The following is an 18,913-nucleotide window of genomic DNA, read 5'->3' as shown; positions in this document are numbered from 1 at the left end:
CGTTCGGGCTTAGTGAGGCTACCAACTTCTTGGAACCTATAAACTTCACAAAATTAGCTAAGGTATACAGGGCACAGAGGACTCATCTCAGGAATGGGCCTCTCAAAGAACTTTTTCTGAAAGTGGGAGGGTTAGCAGTTGTAGGGCCCAATACACAAGAGCCTTTTTCACTAAGTATGTTTACCTCGAGGGCAAAAGGGATGTACTGGGCACTTTGCCAAGTTCTAGGAGAGGATGCTGAATCTAATATGCCAAATCATTATCTGTTAATGATTGTTCAAATTCTGAATCCTTCTCTTGCTATTACATTTGATTATGCTTCCTATATTGCTGATGCTATCCATGGAGGATTGATAGGGATAAAGAATGGAAAGGTGGATAGGCCATTTGGGTGGTATTCACTATTGATGCACCTCTTCCTCTTCAAAGGTGGAGATTATTTCGCCAGTGGAATGGACCTGGTAAAAGAAAAGGAGGGAGAAAAGATGCCGGTGCAATTATGGAGTACTGTATTGTCATGGGATAGAGAGGATGCAAGTTTTCTAAAGTTTGATAAATATTTTGCATCCAATATAAGGACTCTCCTTTGCTCTGACAATCCAAGAGTCCCCAAGGTTCTTCTGGAATTCTTAAGACCTAAAGAATTCGTAGAGAGTATCAAGATAGTTCATAACTGGGGTGATATGTACTTGTATCCAGTCTCCACAGTTTTTAGGGTCTTTGGTTTTAGAGGCACCCCATTTTTGTTACCATACCAGGTCCCCCTCAAAGTGGGAATAGCTGAGATTCTCAGACAAATTGGTGACTTGCAAGAGGCAGAGTTAACCGGCAGAGGTAAAGGGACTATTTTCCCTACAGCTACAGTAGCCCACCAATTTGTAATCACCAAGGGAGGCTGGAAATGTTTTGAGGATTTCCTCAAACCCTACCATTTGTCCACTGCAGTGTCTAGATGTGCTGATCCGGAGGACTTCTACAATGGTGTATTCCGGAAGAAAGTAGCATGCAGAGGTAGGCCCCATCAATTCCACTTTCCTGAAGACCTCATCAGGAATGAATTTGATTTGGATGAACAGGAGTTGAGGAAGGAAAAATGGGTAGCTTACAGGAAGGCCTTGGATTTTGTGCATCAATTTGATGCTAGCTATGACCCATTGTCTAGCTTCTTCCCATTGGAAGAAAAGATAAAATTTTTGATTATTTGTTTTGAGGATGTGATGCAGACAATAAAGGAGAAAAGGGAAGTTGTAATTAAAAACAACCCTGAGAAAGCAAGAATGATTTTGGGGAAATCAGCTCCTATTAAAGCCATCCCTCCTGGTGATTACACCCTGCATAAGAAAGCAGGTTACAGTGTGTTGGTGTCTGCAAGAGGGGAACCCTCTTCATCCAAAGGGAAGAGGAAAGCACATGAAGTCATTCACATACAAGATAGCCCAAAGAAGCAGAGGGTGGGGAAGGAGGTGCAATCAGATACACCCTTATATTCCCCGTCCCAATCCCCTCTCCACATTGGAGATGAACAAGCAGCAACTGAATACCTCTCTCAGTTGGGCAGCTTGGGGGAGATTGCGTATACATATGATGAAGTGGAAGAAGGGATGCCAGAAGAGCCCATTGAAGCACAAATGGACATCACTTCAACTGAACTCAAAGGCCAGGAGTGGGATCCTGAGATAAAGAAGGCCACTAGTGCCTTTCTAGCGGATGATAGTTTTGTCACATCTGAAGCATTTGTGCAGTTTATCTGGAAACAACATATAGATAAGTATAATGCTAGATGTGAAACAAGAAAGGTAGAACAACCTGATAAAGATCTAGCCTCAGTGGAGGAAGAAATAAAATAGGAGATGATGGAAGAATTCAAAACCGTCACTCCTGAACAGGGAAGAGATTTAGTAGCACAAGCTGGAGTGCTCATTCTACCAGAATGGAATATTGCTGATGCTCTGGTGCTGGATGCAGTGAGAAAAGAAACCAAACCCATGGAAGGGGTTATATTCAGTAAAGACAATGCTGCTCTAGTCATGTGGTCCCTTAAGAGAAATGAGGACAAGAAGGGTAATGACACCACAGGGACAAGTCACATTGGTGGATTAATGGTCAAGAGAGTAGAGAGTACAGGGGTAGTAGAGGCCGCTAGCACAGTGTTGGAGACTGCCAAATTTAGTGTTGCAGTAGCTGAGAAGGATGCTAAAGAAAAGGAAGCCCTCCAGCTCAAATTGGAAACAGTCTTGAAGGCTTATGACAGTGCCAAGGAGGAAATAAGAGGCAAGGAGAGTATTATTGCCAGATTGCAGAGCCAATTAGCAGGACAACGTCAACAGGGTGAGTCTTCAACATTAATGATCACCTCTTCTCGTGCAAGACCTCCACCTACTAGCCCCATTATTGAGCTCCCACCATCTCCTGCACCTTCCAGCTCTCAGATGATAGAGATAACTCCCCAAGAATTGGAGAGTCTTAAGCAAACTTAGGCCTATTATGCAGGGAAGTATGAAGAAAAGATCAAGGCCACGGTCTCCAGTTTTGTAGACACTATAAATGCTTCACTCCTTCACAATAGTGTAGGAAAAGTCATGGAGATATGGACTGAGTTGAGAAGAGATAAGGCCATCTTGACACCCATTTTTGATAGATGGAGGCCTAGGGAGCAGGATTTGGAGTTCATGTGTGTTTCCTGTGATGAAGCAAGAGCTAACCCTATTATCAAATCCACTTCTGATATCACTAAGAGTTTATTGCAATTGGCAACAGAGGTGGATAATGTGGAAAGAAGGGTTAAATTGCTTAAAAAGGAATACACTGATCAGGTTTGTGAGTTACTCCCAGGAATTTTGCCAATCCAGATCAGCTGAAAGATAAGCAGATATGGCTCAATGAGATAAATGCCAAATTGTCAGCAAGGGTCAAGGGAATTATTGATCTGGATGATACCTCATTTTTTGTTATAACCATACAGGAAATAGAAAGAATTAAATCACACTACAGTTTTCTTAACTCGGAAGTCAACAAACTGAGGAATTCTTGGAAAGGGTTGAATAAGGTTAAAAGTGATGTGATTAATTTTGTATGGCCGACCGAGGAGACGTATAGTGAGTGGGGAGTTAAATATTCCACTCGAGATTCGGAGCAATTAGAGAGCGTCCCTGACGAGCCAGAAGAGGTTGCAACTGAACAACCCGTCCAACAGACTGCTGAAGAAGCTAAAAAGAGCGCATAACTGAAATTGTAACTTCTTCAATTTTTGAAGTAATTGTAACAAACTTTCCTCAAGAAGTCCGAAGCTTTGTGCATCCATATTGTTATAAATGGATACCAGGACTAGAGAGAGAGGGATCACAAAATTTTTGTAAGAAAACGCTGCAGAAATGTTATCTGAGCTTTTCCAAAGTTTAATGGAGAATCAGACTTTTGTAAAATCTTTTCAAATGAATATCAATATACAGACCGTCAGTTTTGAGTAAAGCTCTGTGTCGTCTTCAAATTTGTCCTTAATTGTATTTATTCTTTCATTCAGAATAGTCTAGGATTTTTCTGTTTGAATGGAATTGTAAGGCAATCTCAGTATGGGTGTTTCTAGCTTTTCTCTTTAGGAGGGAAATTAAACATGCATGACCACTCTACCAGTAAATACTTTAGGATAAACTTTGAATTTTGAGGACCATAGCTTATTTTGAAGTGATTAAATTCTTGTTGATGCTAGGCATTTACAGGGATAAATGGAGACCAAGTTGATGGGAAGTATAGAGATATTTTATTTCAGGAGTTTTATTTGAGTTTGAGTGACTCTGTAGCCTTGGATAAAGCACTGGTACTAATCGAAGCTGTTTATTGCATGCTTTGTTGATCAAATATGCTGAAGTTGAGTATTGTTTCATTCTTTGTTTTCAGTTGTTTTTCAAGGTGAATAAACTCACTGGTTTTCTGGACTGGTTTGCTGTGGGTTTGTTGCTTAAGAATGTGAAGTTAATTCACAAAGGGTATACCCGCCTGGGCTTAAGGAAGAGCCCGAAGTGTAGAAGGTCTAACCAAACCTTGTCATATGTTGTCTCTGAAATCCCTTTATCCTTGATGTCTTCTCAACACCCATTTTAGATTATATTATTAAAGGCATTGAAGGGGAATCAGATTTTGAGAACAACAGGATGATAGCCTACCTTCAACCTCATCACTTCCAGAGGGATATTTGGAAGAGCTTGTTGAAGTAAGAAAGTTGGCAGCAATTGCAAATAGCATGGGCCCAACCTAATGCTTCTAAAATTACATTATTTTTGTAGAACACTATGGAGGTATATAGGAAGGCCATATAGATTGGAGGAACTTTAGCTTCATTTTCTCAGTAGTGGGAGTGGAAGCTCAACATTTTTGACAAATAGAATCAAATTTTAAATAAGATTTTGAATCTCAAAGAAGATGTCATAATGGGTGAAGATCTCTTGGGACAGGATAGAGTTGAAAATTTACAATCACATATATACATTTTGGAGTTGAAGATTGAGATGCTTCAACAGTATGGAAAAGACATAACAAATGCCCATTCTCCTCTTCTTAGTTCAATAAAAAAGTATGAAAAGTTTGTAGGGAAATTATTGGGTATTTTTGGGCTCAATATTAGTAGTGTTGGACACATGGAGGAAGACAATGTACTCTGTCAATGGAAAGAATATGTGGCAAGATATCTTACAACTCCTACTGAGTTTAATGTTGAGTTAATAAATAGATATATATATATATATATAATAACTCAATGTCAACAAGCTTGAAAAATAATAGAGAAATTAGAAGATAGAAGTAAGAATGGAGAGGAGATTTTTTAGAAGTACAAGTTTAGAATAAAACATGTTGCAGATCCTCCTGCTAAAGTAGTTGCATGTATCATTAGCAATTATAAGAGCTATAAAAGTATGTGAAAGATAAATAGGCAGTTACTAATGATAGAATGATATTTTTGAAGAATTTTGCATGATACCAGTACTAGGACTTCAACTGCTGCTCCAACATGTACCTTGATTATTGAGAAGGTTCTACATGATTACAAAGCATTGGCTCGTGCAACATCATATTCGTAATGCTCACCCAGTTGCAGTTTTGTAATAGTTAACTAGAGTTCAAGGTAGATACTTTCATGTCGACTACAACTCCTTGCTTTTTAGTGCTCAATTTAGATATGTTTATTTCCTAGAAAGTAGTACAAGAAACTCTATAAATTGGAGATTTTGATTCATTGTTAAGGGTCCACAAATTGATTATTTGAGGCCCACTTAGAGATTTTGGATTACTTTTATGAAGATTATTATAAATTGGAGTAGTTTTTGTGATACATTATTTGGAGTTAATACAAGAAGCAGCTTATAGATTGCCTAATCTATGCCTATTTGCTATAAATTTGTTCTTTGCAATCTGGTAATGTCTATTGCTTGAAATCAACAACTTATTTTGGTCTTATGTTTTATTTCCTTATGAATCATATTGTGCATAGAAGTCGTGTATGAAAATTAATGTGATAGGATGATATTGTGGTGATATTCTTTCCATGAATTTGTGAGGTTGCATGACTTTGCATTTTTTTAGGTCTGTTATTGAATACCGGTTTGAATTATATTCATGATTTTTGGATTGTAAGGTGCTAATTGAGTAGTTCATTAAGTTGTTATTGTATTGGTTTCATTGTTATTTTCTTGTTTCCCTGATCTATCTTTTGTAATTTATTTTAAAAGAGAATGTAAATCATAAAATAAAAAAAGGAAAGAAGGTTAAATTATTAAAAATTATTGGGATTTGTTTCAACCAGCAGGCCCCTTGATAGATACAACTGAATCAACCATTGAGTTGTCAATCACCATCAAGACCCGACTATAGAGACCTTGGAGTAGTTAGTTTCTCAAAACTTATTGCTTTTCAGGAGAGGTGGTGAGTGTTCGCATAAACTACCTGACTATTGGTAAGTATGTCAAAACACTCGTCAACAAAACCAACACAATAAAAGATAAAACATGAAAGCACATCACACACAACACCAAAGTTTCACGTAGAAAACCTGGTAAGGGTAAAAACCACGGTGAGAAACCCTACCCACAATTAGATAACACTTCTACAATAGCATGTGAAATAATTACAATGGTGATTGCACTTACAATTAGGCCAACTTCCTTTAGCTCACTGACTTACAAAAGCATCAGACTACAATGTGAAAAGAGTGAAATGTGAAGATAACATCTCCTAATTCTTGATACAGTTCTGGTTAAGCACAAATGTCTTCCCTGTAACACCAAAATCCTTCTACTGAATGATATGTCACTTGTTCGCACATTAAACTTCCCTTGATAATATAGACATAACCATCCATCCAAGACATGACATCAATATACAATTTACATGAATAAGTCACCTATAAATATAGATCATCAACCTTATGATAAGTTTAGCTAAACCCTAAGCCCATAAATGCATAATTACAAAAATTACATTACATGATATCACAAGACCAATATTATTGTGTGAGCTTGAATTTCATCCTCAGAATGTTACCTATAATAAGTTAGTTTCACAGAATACAATGGAAATGCATACAGGAAATCCAAAATCCACCAATGAAACTACATGAAATACATAATAAAATAAAACATTATTTTACCTTCATGGCTTATGTCTCATTGTATCCTAACTCCACTATTCCTGGTTGCAGATGGTGTGCTCTCAGACAATGCACTGTTGGCTTCCAAGATGGCATATGAAGATTGGACTGATAACTTGTAGTTAACTAATACTATGATATGCATTACTACATGATTAGGCTAAAATGATTATGCTATAATGCTAATTGCTATTTTCTTCAAAAACTCATGAATGCATATGATCAATTTGAAGACTAACTTTCTCTCAACTGAAGCTCTTGATTTTATAGACTTTGAGAGGATAAGATGATGTGGCTCAAATCAACGGTCCTGATCAGATCTGTAGATTTTAATGGCTATGAGCAAAGGTGAAGCTTGAGAGAAAGGGGGAAGGAGAAGACAAGTGTCACTCATCTCACCTTGACTGGGTTGCTGACTGAGAGAATCTAGGGATAGTTGGAGGAAATTTAGGCATGAGAGGACAAGTGGACTCAAGTCCTTCCTAAAATGTAGGGGGTGTTGGAGAGAATATAGGAAATTGTTATGAAATATGTGTATGTACACAATTTTCATTAATTTTGGAAGTTGGAGATAAATGATGAATTAATAATTAAGAAATATTAATTTCCTTAGCCACATGTTGGATGAGTTGGCAAAGGGAAGATGAAGTGGAGATGGAAGGGTGAGTTGGATAAGGGATTAAATAATTTAGAAGTTATTTAATATTTGAGACTGTAGGATATGAGAATAACTATTAAATATTAGATATTTAATTGTTTGGAGGAGATAATTAAAATATTAGATATTTAATTAACTTGGTTAGAGGAATAATTAAATATTAGATATTTAATTAATTAGAAGAATAGGATAACTAAATTAATTAATAAAATATTAATTAATAGAAAGACATGAAAATTAATTAAATAAATTAATCTTTTCAAATTAACTATTTAATAGAAGAATAATTATTAAATAAATATTAAATATTTATTTAATTGTTCATAGCCAATTTTTATGTGTATACATTTTGCCCCTCTTTGAAATAATGTCAAGACAACATTGTTTCAAAGATTCAATCAAGTCTCGATAATGTGCCTGATGGAGATAAAAATCTTGATTATGTGGCCTAGATACTGATTTTTGGATATTTATTTGATGATGATGCCCCCTCGAGAGATCGTTTGTGCATTAAAGGAATGGATGATCTCTCGATACAAGAAGAATGGTATATGAAGGATAGATGAGTGGATAGATTGTAGATTGATCAGATGAATAAGATTGATAATATTGATTGGATTGAGATCAAGTCTGGTTTTAGGAAGGACACATCCCGTATAAGACAAAAGATGATCAAAATGTCTGGTTTCAGGAAAGATATATCCTGTATAAGACATGATAGATGATCAAAACATTTGGTTTCAGGAAAGATACATCCTGTATAAAACTTGATAGATGATAGTTGAATGAATGATGAAGATATTAAATTGAAGAATGATTCCATTGGATGATGATGTTGGTGCAGGTACTGCAGGTGATGCAAGTGTTAGACCCACAAGATTGAGAGGCAGTCATGATTCTTGACTTGATTTGTATCGATGAGGCACTTATATTTTTGATTTGATATCATTGTATACTTGAACTTTTATTGTTTTATGATGATCTATATGGAGACATGGATTCTATATGATGATGATGATTTATATGCATGTACTCTATTTTATGATCTATATGCTTTGATTATATGAATGCAGTGATTATATGTTTTTGTTTTGATTTTCGATGATCTTAGATGCAAATGAAAATGATTTCTATCTTAAATGATGCAAATGTACTTATCTATATGGAATGCAAATGAATGATTGATTTGCTTTTGATTTATGATTATGTAAATGCAAATGATCTATATGAAATATTTTTGAGTTTTTATGTAATATTTATGATGATTATGAATCTAAGTGCAAAGATGCAACTAAATGATCATTATAAAAATGATAATGCAAATAACAATGATGATACAATACATGATAACTGAGATGCACTCAATTAAATGCAAACTAATGCAATGATAAAATGCAACTAAATGAAATGAATGATGATTAAAATGCATCTATAATGATTAAATGCAAATTATTTTTGTCTATCCAAGTATACTCAATCTTTATTTATGACTGTTGATCTATTTAATGAAATGATATTCTTATAATGCAACTGACCAATGAATGCTTATAATGCAGATGAATAATGAGCTAATGAAATGATCTAACTAAAAATTGTACTACCATTCTTCATATGTTATCTTGTAACAGTGCTTGATTTCATCATTGAGATTTAAAATGTTGTAAGAAAATACAAGCAACTTGACATAATGATTCAAGATGACCTGAGTATTTTTTACATGGATTTTGATATAGCAAGTTAATACAAGCAGCTTGATATAATGGATCAAGTTGACCTGAGTATTGCTTGCAGAACAGACAAGGATTATCCCCTTTTATGCATGACTTGGAACGTCCTCCTTGATCTTTTGCTGATCATATCCTGAGACAAGTTCATACCATAGTAAGAGATAAACCACAAACAGCAATCAAAGAAAAATAATCATGCCCCATCATAGCTTCTCTAGTCATGGACATCCTTGAGTTGCATAGAGTACACGATTAGCAATAAAATCAAGATATAAACACTGAACCTTGTATGTCATTCACATGCTCTAATGGTTAGTAACTGATATAATCATCTTAATGAATGATCTTTGATAATCCTTTATATTTGGCTAGTTGATTCTTCATTTTCTAAGTTTGACGATTCAGTTGTTATGAAATGCCTTGATTTTTGTTGCTTTGTTGCTTTTTATCTAGTTCAAAACCCTAGATGTTTTTGGTTTTTCTAAGTTTTTTGAATGTTTTGGATTTTTCAAAGGTTGAAAAGATCATCTTAGCAAAAGGAATTTGTATTTTTCCCCCAGTGGAAACAAAAATTATTATGGATATATGAATTGATCAAGATCCAAACCATAGTGGGATACAAATGTAGATTGATTGATGCTGATAAAATCTAAGATAGTGACTACGACAAGTATGTCAAAGATTGGTTAACTATTGGTAAGCTGGATATTTCTTGCTAAATGGTTCAGAGCAATGGATGTGAAAGATGTTCTGGATAAGCTAGTGATAGATAGCAATGATAGATGCGATAGGATGGAGTGGGTAGGTGCACAAAGCGATCTCATAGATGGGGAAACTCACTTTTTAGATAGCGCCTATTTACCAGGTTTTCACCATCTAAATTTATTGCATTTTTTTTCTTTTTATTGATTTTTTCAGGACTTTATATGCTTTTTATTGATTTTTTCAGGACTTTATATGCTTTTTATTGATTTTTTTCAGAACTTTATATGCTTTTTATTGATTTTTTAGGACTTTATATCTCAAGCATAGAATTTCTTGAGATAGATAGAATTGATAGGTTCATCAAACCAATCACCTTCAGGAGTAGATAACTTGTATGCTCCTGATCCATATGTTGCTACTATGACAAAAGGTCCTAGCCAATTTGGTTCAAATTTTCCCCTCTTTTCTCGGTCTTGCTAATTTCTTGGATTATCCCTTAGAACTATGTCTCCAATCTGGAAAATATGTGGCTTGACTCTATGGTTATAGCTTCTTGCCATTCTTTGTTGGTATACTTTCAAATGTTCTGTTGCATTTTGGCAACGTTCTTGAATCATTTCTAGTTCTTGAAGTCAAGAATCTTGTTGTTCTTCTTGTAGTATAAGACTATGCAAGGATACACGTAGAGAAGGTATCTCTACTTCTATAGGTAATATAGCTTCTGATCCATAGACCAAACAATATGGAGTTGCCCCTGTTGGAGTGCGGATGCTAGTTTAGGTTGCCCAAAGAGTAGGATTTAGCTAAATGTGCTAGTCTTTTCTAGATTCATTTACTGTTTTCTTCAAGATTTTCAAGATAGTTTTGTTTGATGCCTCAGCTTGACCATTTCCCTGTGAATAATATGGAGTAGAGAACCTATGTTGGATATGAAACTGTTCACGTAGTTCTTTCACATCTTGATTTTTGAATGGTCTTCCATTATCAGTGATAATGGTCATAGGAACACCATAGTGACAGATTATATTATTCAAGATGAATGATGATATTTGTTTTCATGTCACTGTTGTTAAAGGCATTGCTTCAATCCACTTAGTAAAATATTCAGTAGCAATCAGAATGAACTTATGTCCATTAGAATATGAGGGATTGATCTTTCCTACCAAATCAAGGCCCCATTGTGAAAATGGCCATGATCTTGTCATAGGATATAACTCTTGTGCTGGTGCATGGATTAGATTTCCATGGATCTAACACTGTTTACATTTTCTAGCATAGGTGAATGAATATCTTTCCATAGTAGGCCAAAAGTAACCCATATGGATAATTTTCTTAGCCAATGTTAAACCACTTGAGTGTGTACCGCAAATACCCACATGAATGTCATTAAGAACTCTCTCAGATTCATCTTTTTCAAGACATTTCAACAATGTACCATCTAGACCACACCTATATAGGATATCAGCAAGAATGGTATAGCAAGAGGACTGGCAGATAAAGTTTCTTCATTGATTATGAGATAATTCCAGAGGAAGGATATGATCTTTCAAATATTGGTAGGTTTGACCGTATAAGGATTCACTGGTTCCTGATATATGGAAAATTCGATAGGTATGATGGGATTGGATGGTAGGGGTTAAGATATCTTCCATGAGATATTCATAATGTTGTTTATTCTCTTTATTTTGCAAGAGAGATGCTATTGTAGCCATTGCATCTGTTGCTTTATTCTCATTTCTGGGAATCTGGGTGAATGTAATTTCTTTAAAATTCCCTTTAAATTCCTCTATTAGTTGTTTGTATGACATAAGCTTATCATCCTTTGTTTGATATTCATCATTTATTTGATTTATGACAAGTTGTGAATCACCATAGACATGTAGTTCTTTAATATTCCATTCAATGGCCATTTTAAGCCCTATAGCCAATGCTTCATACTCTGCAGTATTATTGGTGCATGGAAATCGTAGTCTATATGATTTCAGAATTGTGTGTCCTTGAGGTGTGATGAAAAAAATTCCTACACCTGATCCATATTGGGTATAAGAACCATCAAAATACAATTCCCAAAAGTTTGTACATACTGTCAAGATATCTGCATAAGAAAATTCGATGTGCAAAGGCATGTTATTATGTAGAGGTGCATCAACCAATTGATCAGCGATGACTTGTCCCTTGATAGCTTTTCGGTCAACATATTCTATGTCAAATTCACTTAGTATCATAACCCATTTGACTAGTCTCCCTATCAATGTTGACTTGCTCAATAGATATTTGAGGGGATCTATCTTTGCTATTAGTTTTACAAAATGAATCAACATATAATGTTGTAGCTTCTGAGTTGCAAATACAACTGCTAGACATATCTTTTCAATTGAGGAATAATTTAACTCATAGACAACAAGTGTTCTGCTGATATAATAAACTGCTCTTTCTTTTCCTTCATCATCATGTTGAGCTAGGAGAGTGCCTAATGATACACTTGTTGCTAAGACATAGAGTGACAATGGTTTCCCATTGGTTGGTGATATCAGTACTAGAGGACTCATAAGATATTCTTTTATTTTCAAGAAAGCTTCTTTACATTTTGTATCCCATTTGAATGGAACATTTTTATGTAGAAGATGGGTAAATGGAAGACATCTATCAGCCAATTAAGAAACAAATCTCTTGATTGATTGCAACCTTCCTTGTAAAGATCGCAATTGACTTATGTTCTTGGGTGACTCCATCTCCATGATAGCTTTAACTTTTCCAGGATCTACTTCGATGCCACGAGCTGATATAATGTATCCAAGGAGCTTTCTAGAGGTTACTCCAAATGCACATTTCTTTGGATTTAATCTCAATTGATATCTTTCTAGCCTATCAAAAATCTTGCTTAAAATGTTCAAATGTTCTTTTCTTGTGTGAGATTTTGCAAGTATGTCATCAACATAATCTTCCATGAATGTATGCATCATGTCATGAAAAATTGTCGTCATATCCTTTTGATAAGTCGCTCCTACATTCTTAAGTCCAAATGGCATAACATTCCAGCAGTACATTCCCCATGCATAGGTGAAATTTGTCTTCTCTTGATCTTCAGGTGCGATTCTTATTTGATTATATCCTGAGAAGTCATCCATTAATGAAAACATCTCATGGCCTACTGATAAGTCCACTATGATATCAATGTTTGGTAATGGGAAATCATCTTTTGGACATGCTTTATTTAGAGCTCTGAAATCTGTGCAGACTCTTATGCTCTTATCTAGTTTTGATACTGGTATGATACTTGAGACCCATTCTAGATAAGCAACTGGTCTTATGAAACCCACTTCTAATAGTTTCTTGAGCTCGGTTTTGACAAGGAGAGAAATATGTAGATGCATCTTTCTTAGCTTTTTCTTAACAGGTTTTTCTTTTAAATCCGCGTTAAGATGATGCATGATAAGATCTAGGTTAAGTCCTGGCATACCTGCATAAGACCAAGCAAAATTTATTTGTCTTTGCTTAAAGAATTTCATGTACTCTTTCCTCTCTCTTTCTAATAATGAGGCAGAAAAATGAAGTATTTTAGGATCATTTGATGTATCAATGTTTACTGCTTCTATTGGTTCTATCAGGATAGCAGATCTCTCTTGAGAATATGTTGGAAAAATGTCAAACTTTCCATCTTCTGTTGCCTCTAGGAGGTTTTCACCATCAGAGACGCCCTTTGTTTTCTCTTTTGATTAATCTAATGTTGCTATGAAATGGTTTTCAACAATAGGTCTCTTTCCTTGTTTTATTTCGCTTTTGTGACTAGAAAGTTTGGCATTCTCCCGATTACGAGAAATATCACTTGATTCTGCAATGGAAGATATCTTAGGATGGATAGGTTCAACAATGTTAAGGTACATGGCTAAGTCATGATCATTGGCAAAGATATTTAGTTTGGGGTTGTCTAAATTATCCCAATCAATTAGTTTAGGATGTAGAAGGGGTAAATCATAATCATTGTCATGATTAAGTGTTTCAATGTTCATGACATAATGATCATAGCTTGGTGTAGAATAGGTATTGTCACAAATTAAATGTTTTTGAGAAATTTCTTTCTCAAGAATTTCCGAATTAGTCTTAACAAGATTAATATTAGCATTTGGTAGTTCACACTCAAGTGGTCCTTCAACTAACGTTTGTCCCTTAAAAGAATGGATTATATCCACGCACACATCTTTGATACTACAAATTCCTTCTTGATTGACCTCATTTGCATTTTGGAGATGACATATTTGTGCACATAATGAAGTAGATTCTTTTAATAGATTTTGTCTCCTTTCAAACTCAACTTCTTCTCGACTAATAGTTAGTCCAACTTGACTAGCCCTTAGCTCTTCCATGGTTATTCCATATCTGATCCGTGTTTGAACTTCCTATGGCATTGCTTATCTGTCTTTGTCATTTCCTTTCCTTTTTGCATACGCCTCTTTTCTTTGGATTCTAAGTTGTTCTTGCCTTTTTCTAACTCTATCTTTTGTTCTGCTATAAACAAGTCTTCTTTCATGATAGCTACTTGATCTTCATTATGTCCTTTACTTGATGTAGTGGATAAGACATCTGGACTCCATTCATATTCATTAGAGTCTATTTCTAAATCCTGATCCAATATTACTCCACTATACCATACTGGAATGTCGTATGGTGCAAAGAGTTCTCTGATTTCTGCCATCTCTATTTTTACTGCTTCTGGAATATCTTGTGAATATTTTGCCTTTGTTTGTATTTTCAAAACTTGTTGACAATATTTTTATTCACCTTGGATGATGATCTCCTCCTCTTTCTTTTCATGTTCTTCTTGCTTCTTTTGTTGATTGGTTACTGTTTCGGCCGCTTGATGTAGCTTTTCTTGCCAATTTTCTTCTTTAGAAAATGATTTCTTTCTCCATTTTTGTTGTTGATGATTATGTTGCTTTTGATTAGACTTCAAATATCCTAGCCCAGATTTATCTTCTGTGGATTGCAAGTGTGGACAAATAGGTTCTGAAATACCTTGATGTTGCTTACCAATTGGTCCTTTTCCTTCATATCCCATTTTTTGCATGATTTCATATCCTTTGCCATATTGTTTTATGGGAATATTGACTTCTATTGTTGTTGCTATGGTTTTATCTTCATCTTTGTATAACCAACCAAGAATGTCTTTGTCTTCATTTTCCTCTTCAAGAGTTCCAGCACTAACAAAGGTTCCTTTAAACATATGTTTTGATTTTCCCGATGCCTTTGATTGAATATCTGTAGGCTTTCCATATGACTTAGGGGAAAGTGGAAAATTTTGCAAAGTATACTTTCCCATTCCTTCATCATTTAACTTGAGCTTTTCTTCAAAAGTTTCCCATAACTTTTCTTGAATTTCTTTGGTAGGATATACTAATTCTCTATTATGTGGAACTCTTATATCTTGTGTTGGCTTCAAATTATTGCAATATTGACTAGAATTTGCAATTATAGTGATTTCTTTTCCTTCATGAGGAAATTTTACACATTGATGATATGTAGAAGGAACTGCTTGCATCTTGTGAATCCATGGTCTTCCCAGAAGAATATTGTAGGAGAGGTTCAAATCTAAAACTTGACACAATGTTTCCTTTTCCCTAGGTCCTATCTTTATTGGTAGCACAACAATCCCTTTAGAAGAACGTTCTGCTTCATCATAAGCCTTGATGGTTATTTTCTTTTACAGGTCTACTGCATTCTCTGAATATCCCAAAGCTTTTATCAAACTTAATGCACAAATGTTTAATCTAGCTCCTCCATCTATGAGCACACGTTTGACATGAGTTATATTTATGGAGACTTCAACATGTAAGGAGGCATTATGAGGATGTTGCAAGGATGCGTCATCATTTTTTAGAAAATGATAAGCAATGAGGAGCTATGAGGTGTCCTACCATATTTTGGAACTGATCTATATCCAAATCTTTTGAAACTATTGTCTCCACTAAAGCTTTCTCCAAAATGTCCTTATGCATAGGTGAAATCTTGAGAAGTTCCAGAATTGATTTTTGAGTGGGCATTTGTTGTAATTTCTCTACTAAATTGTATTGTTGTGGATTGGGTGTTGGATCTTTTGTTACACCTCGAAAGGTAACCTTTGCTTTGCTTCTCATGATAACATTGATTGGGTCTGAAGATGAATTTTCATTAACAATAATCACATTCACTACATCATCCTATGTATAAGTGTAATTCACCTTGGTTTTTCCTTTGTCATTTTTTAATTGGGATGATTTGCCTTTGTCATAATTTGGGAGTGGAGTTTTGAAAGCCAAGTGTGATTCATTCATTTTATGACTATCCGCTGTAATGGTTCCATTATCGATTAGATCTTGGATAAGGTGTTTCAATCTCTAACAATCATTTGTTAGGTGTCCTTTATTCCGATGTTAGTTGCAAAAATGATTGTCATTCCACCAATTGGGCTTGACTGGTGTTCTTAATTTCTTGTTTCTAGCAAAACAATCAATTTATTAGCAAGTAAAGTTTTTAGAGCTGATTCTAAAGATTCTCCAATATTTGTGAATTTTCTTCGAGGATTGGAGAAAAAAGACTTAGCTTTGTTGTTTTCTGGATTGTTATTGCTTGGGTTTTGACTTGATAGATTGAAAATTGGTTGTTGTTGTTTTGTATTACTGTTATTGTCATTCCCTTCATTGCTGACATTCTTATTCTTTGACCAAAACTTGGGTTTGTCATTGTTGTTGTTGTTGTTGTTGTATAAATTATTGTAAAGTTTTAGTTCTCCTTTCTTTACCATTGCGTTCTCTATTTTTAGTCCATTCTCGATCATTTTTGCAAAAGAGGGAGGACATTGCATCCTTAGTCGATAACTCATTTCAATAATAAGATTATCAATGAATATGTCCATTTTTCTTGATCAGGTACATCTCGGGGATACCTATTAAACATGCATTTCCATCATTGTAAGCAAATCATAAAGGATTCACCATTCTTTTATTTAACGTTGCAAAGATCTAGCATTGTTATTTCATTCCTTATATTGTAGGAATATTGTGAAATAAACCCATTCACAAGTTCTTCAAAGGATTTGATTTCGGATGGTAATCTTGAAAACCACTCCATTGATTGTCCATTTAAACTCCTAGGAAAAAGACACATAAGGTAAGTTTCATCATGAGAAAATTCCATTCTCATAGTACAAAACTCCCTAATGTGATCTTGAGGATCAGATCTTTCATCGTATTTGTCATATTTAGGAATCTCGCAATGTTGTGGAAATGGTATCATATTCAGATTTTTATCAAAAGGATATGGGCATATATCTTCTAATGAATATTTCTTGGAGCTTGTCCCATTTTGCATGTCTTGTATTTGTATTTGTTGAGTAAGGTTTGATAAGGGATTATCTACATATTTTCTTCTTGTTTCTTCGTGAGTCTTTTTGTCACTACGCTCTTTTCTTTTATCATCCCTTTCTTTCCTTGTTTCTCTGTTACTTTCTTTGTTTATGTCCTTGTTATTTGGATCAACTGTGTTTTGGGTTTTACTTGTCTCTGTATCTTGTTTCAAGCTTTCCATGTTAAAGTCCTATGGTAGTTTAGCTCCAGATTTTGCCAACATCAAGATATATTTTTCTTTTTGTTTTGCCAACAATTTTTCCATTAGCCTATCAAATTTTAAATCTTGCTCAAGGTCTCTAATGGTGCTATTGACTACTTCTTCATCAATATCGGTAAATCCAAGAGTGTGGAATATAGGAATATCTTCTTCCTCCATTTGTTGTTGTTTTCTAAGTTGCTCGTGTTGGGCTCTAGTCCAAACTGGCATGTGAATATTTCAATGTTGTTGAAATTCCCAAGGGACAAAGTCAATAGGTGATTATTGGTTTAGGAAGATATGTTTTGTTGATCTTACCACTATTGTTTGTTCATTGGGATTAAGCATCTCTTTGTTGAAAGGCACATCTTTGTAGAGTTTCATTGTCAAATTCTGTATTGCAGCCACATAAGTAGTGACGAAAATGGTGTAAAAATGTCCTATGTTTCAATAAGATCTTGTGATTGATATACAAGAATCTTATCCTTTTTTGAGTAGTTTTATAATTGGGTTTTCTTTTCTTAAGGCGATTCTTAAAAGTCATATAAGCATTTGGCAATTCACAAGTTTGTTTGATTCCAAAGTTGGTGCAATTTTGGTTTTGATATAACCTAGGTTCAAAATAGGAAAGATATATCCAAGATTAGGAACCTAGTATAGATTTGATCAAGCTTTGTGATAGAGGATTTGATTATTCTGATGAGAAACTTGACAAAGATGTTGATTTTTGCACTTAAGATAGTTGGATCAATAGCTTGTTAAATGTTGATGTTTATAGAACCTTTTGAGTATAACCTGTTGGATTAGCAACCTAGTTGTTTGAGCTAGTTTGAAAAGTATGTGATGATTTAGAGACAAACCTACTTCAAGAATTATTTTGACATTGATGTTCTAACACTTTGATTTTGGGTCTGGTGTTTCAAGTGTTGAAAAGCTTTTGTATTACCCTTTTGATCAAACTTTTTCAGAAATTTGTTGGATTTTTGCTCCCTTGTAGATGATAATTTTCTTCAATTTTTGACCATTTGGAACATGTTACAGACATACAAGACATAGTGTTTAATAAACAAAATGCACAAGCAAGTACAATTCCTATGGCAGGCTAAGACAATAGTTGTTGAATCTCCTGTGAAGTTTCCCCCGAGGCTATGCTATTCAAAGCGGATATTTAGATACTTGACCCCACTGGCTCCACCCTCGGCACTCACTTCTTCGGGGCAGCCAAGCACCAGTTTCCATGAAATCTCCACATAGAAAACTTTATATCTCTACTAGGAACTGTATGTATGTGAGCCACTTCAGAGGTCTGACCTCCTGCGCCAACAACTAGAAGGATTTTGGCAACTAGTACAAGTGGTTTTTAGTAAAGGCTTCTGGTCATGTGGCCATACATGCAGCACTTTCATCTTTGTAAATACAAAAGGTTCCCAGCCTATAGAGGTTACGCTCTATAGGGTTTATGGGGAAACATAGTGTCGATATGAACTTATCAACACATGTTGCTTGTGACTTTTGTCACAAACATGATTTATTTATAGTGGATTGGAAGGACTCGGTATTAGCTCATTTCCACTTTAGGTCATTCCCCTCTCACTGGCCCCCTCAAGG

The sequence above is a fragment of the Cryptomeria japonica genome, chromosome 10 (assembly GCF_030272615.1).
Source record: "Cryptomeria japonica chromosome 10, Sugi_1.0, whole genome shotgun sequence".
Classification (NCBI taxonomy): Eukaryota; Viridiplantae; Streptophyta; class Pinopsida; order Cupressales; family Cupressaceae; genus Cryptomeria; species Cryptomeria japonica.
This window is presented reverse-complemented; position numbering follows the sequence as displayed.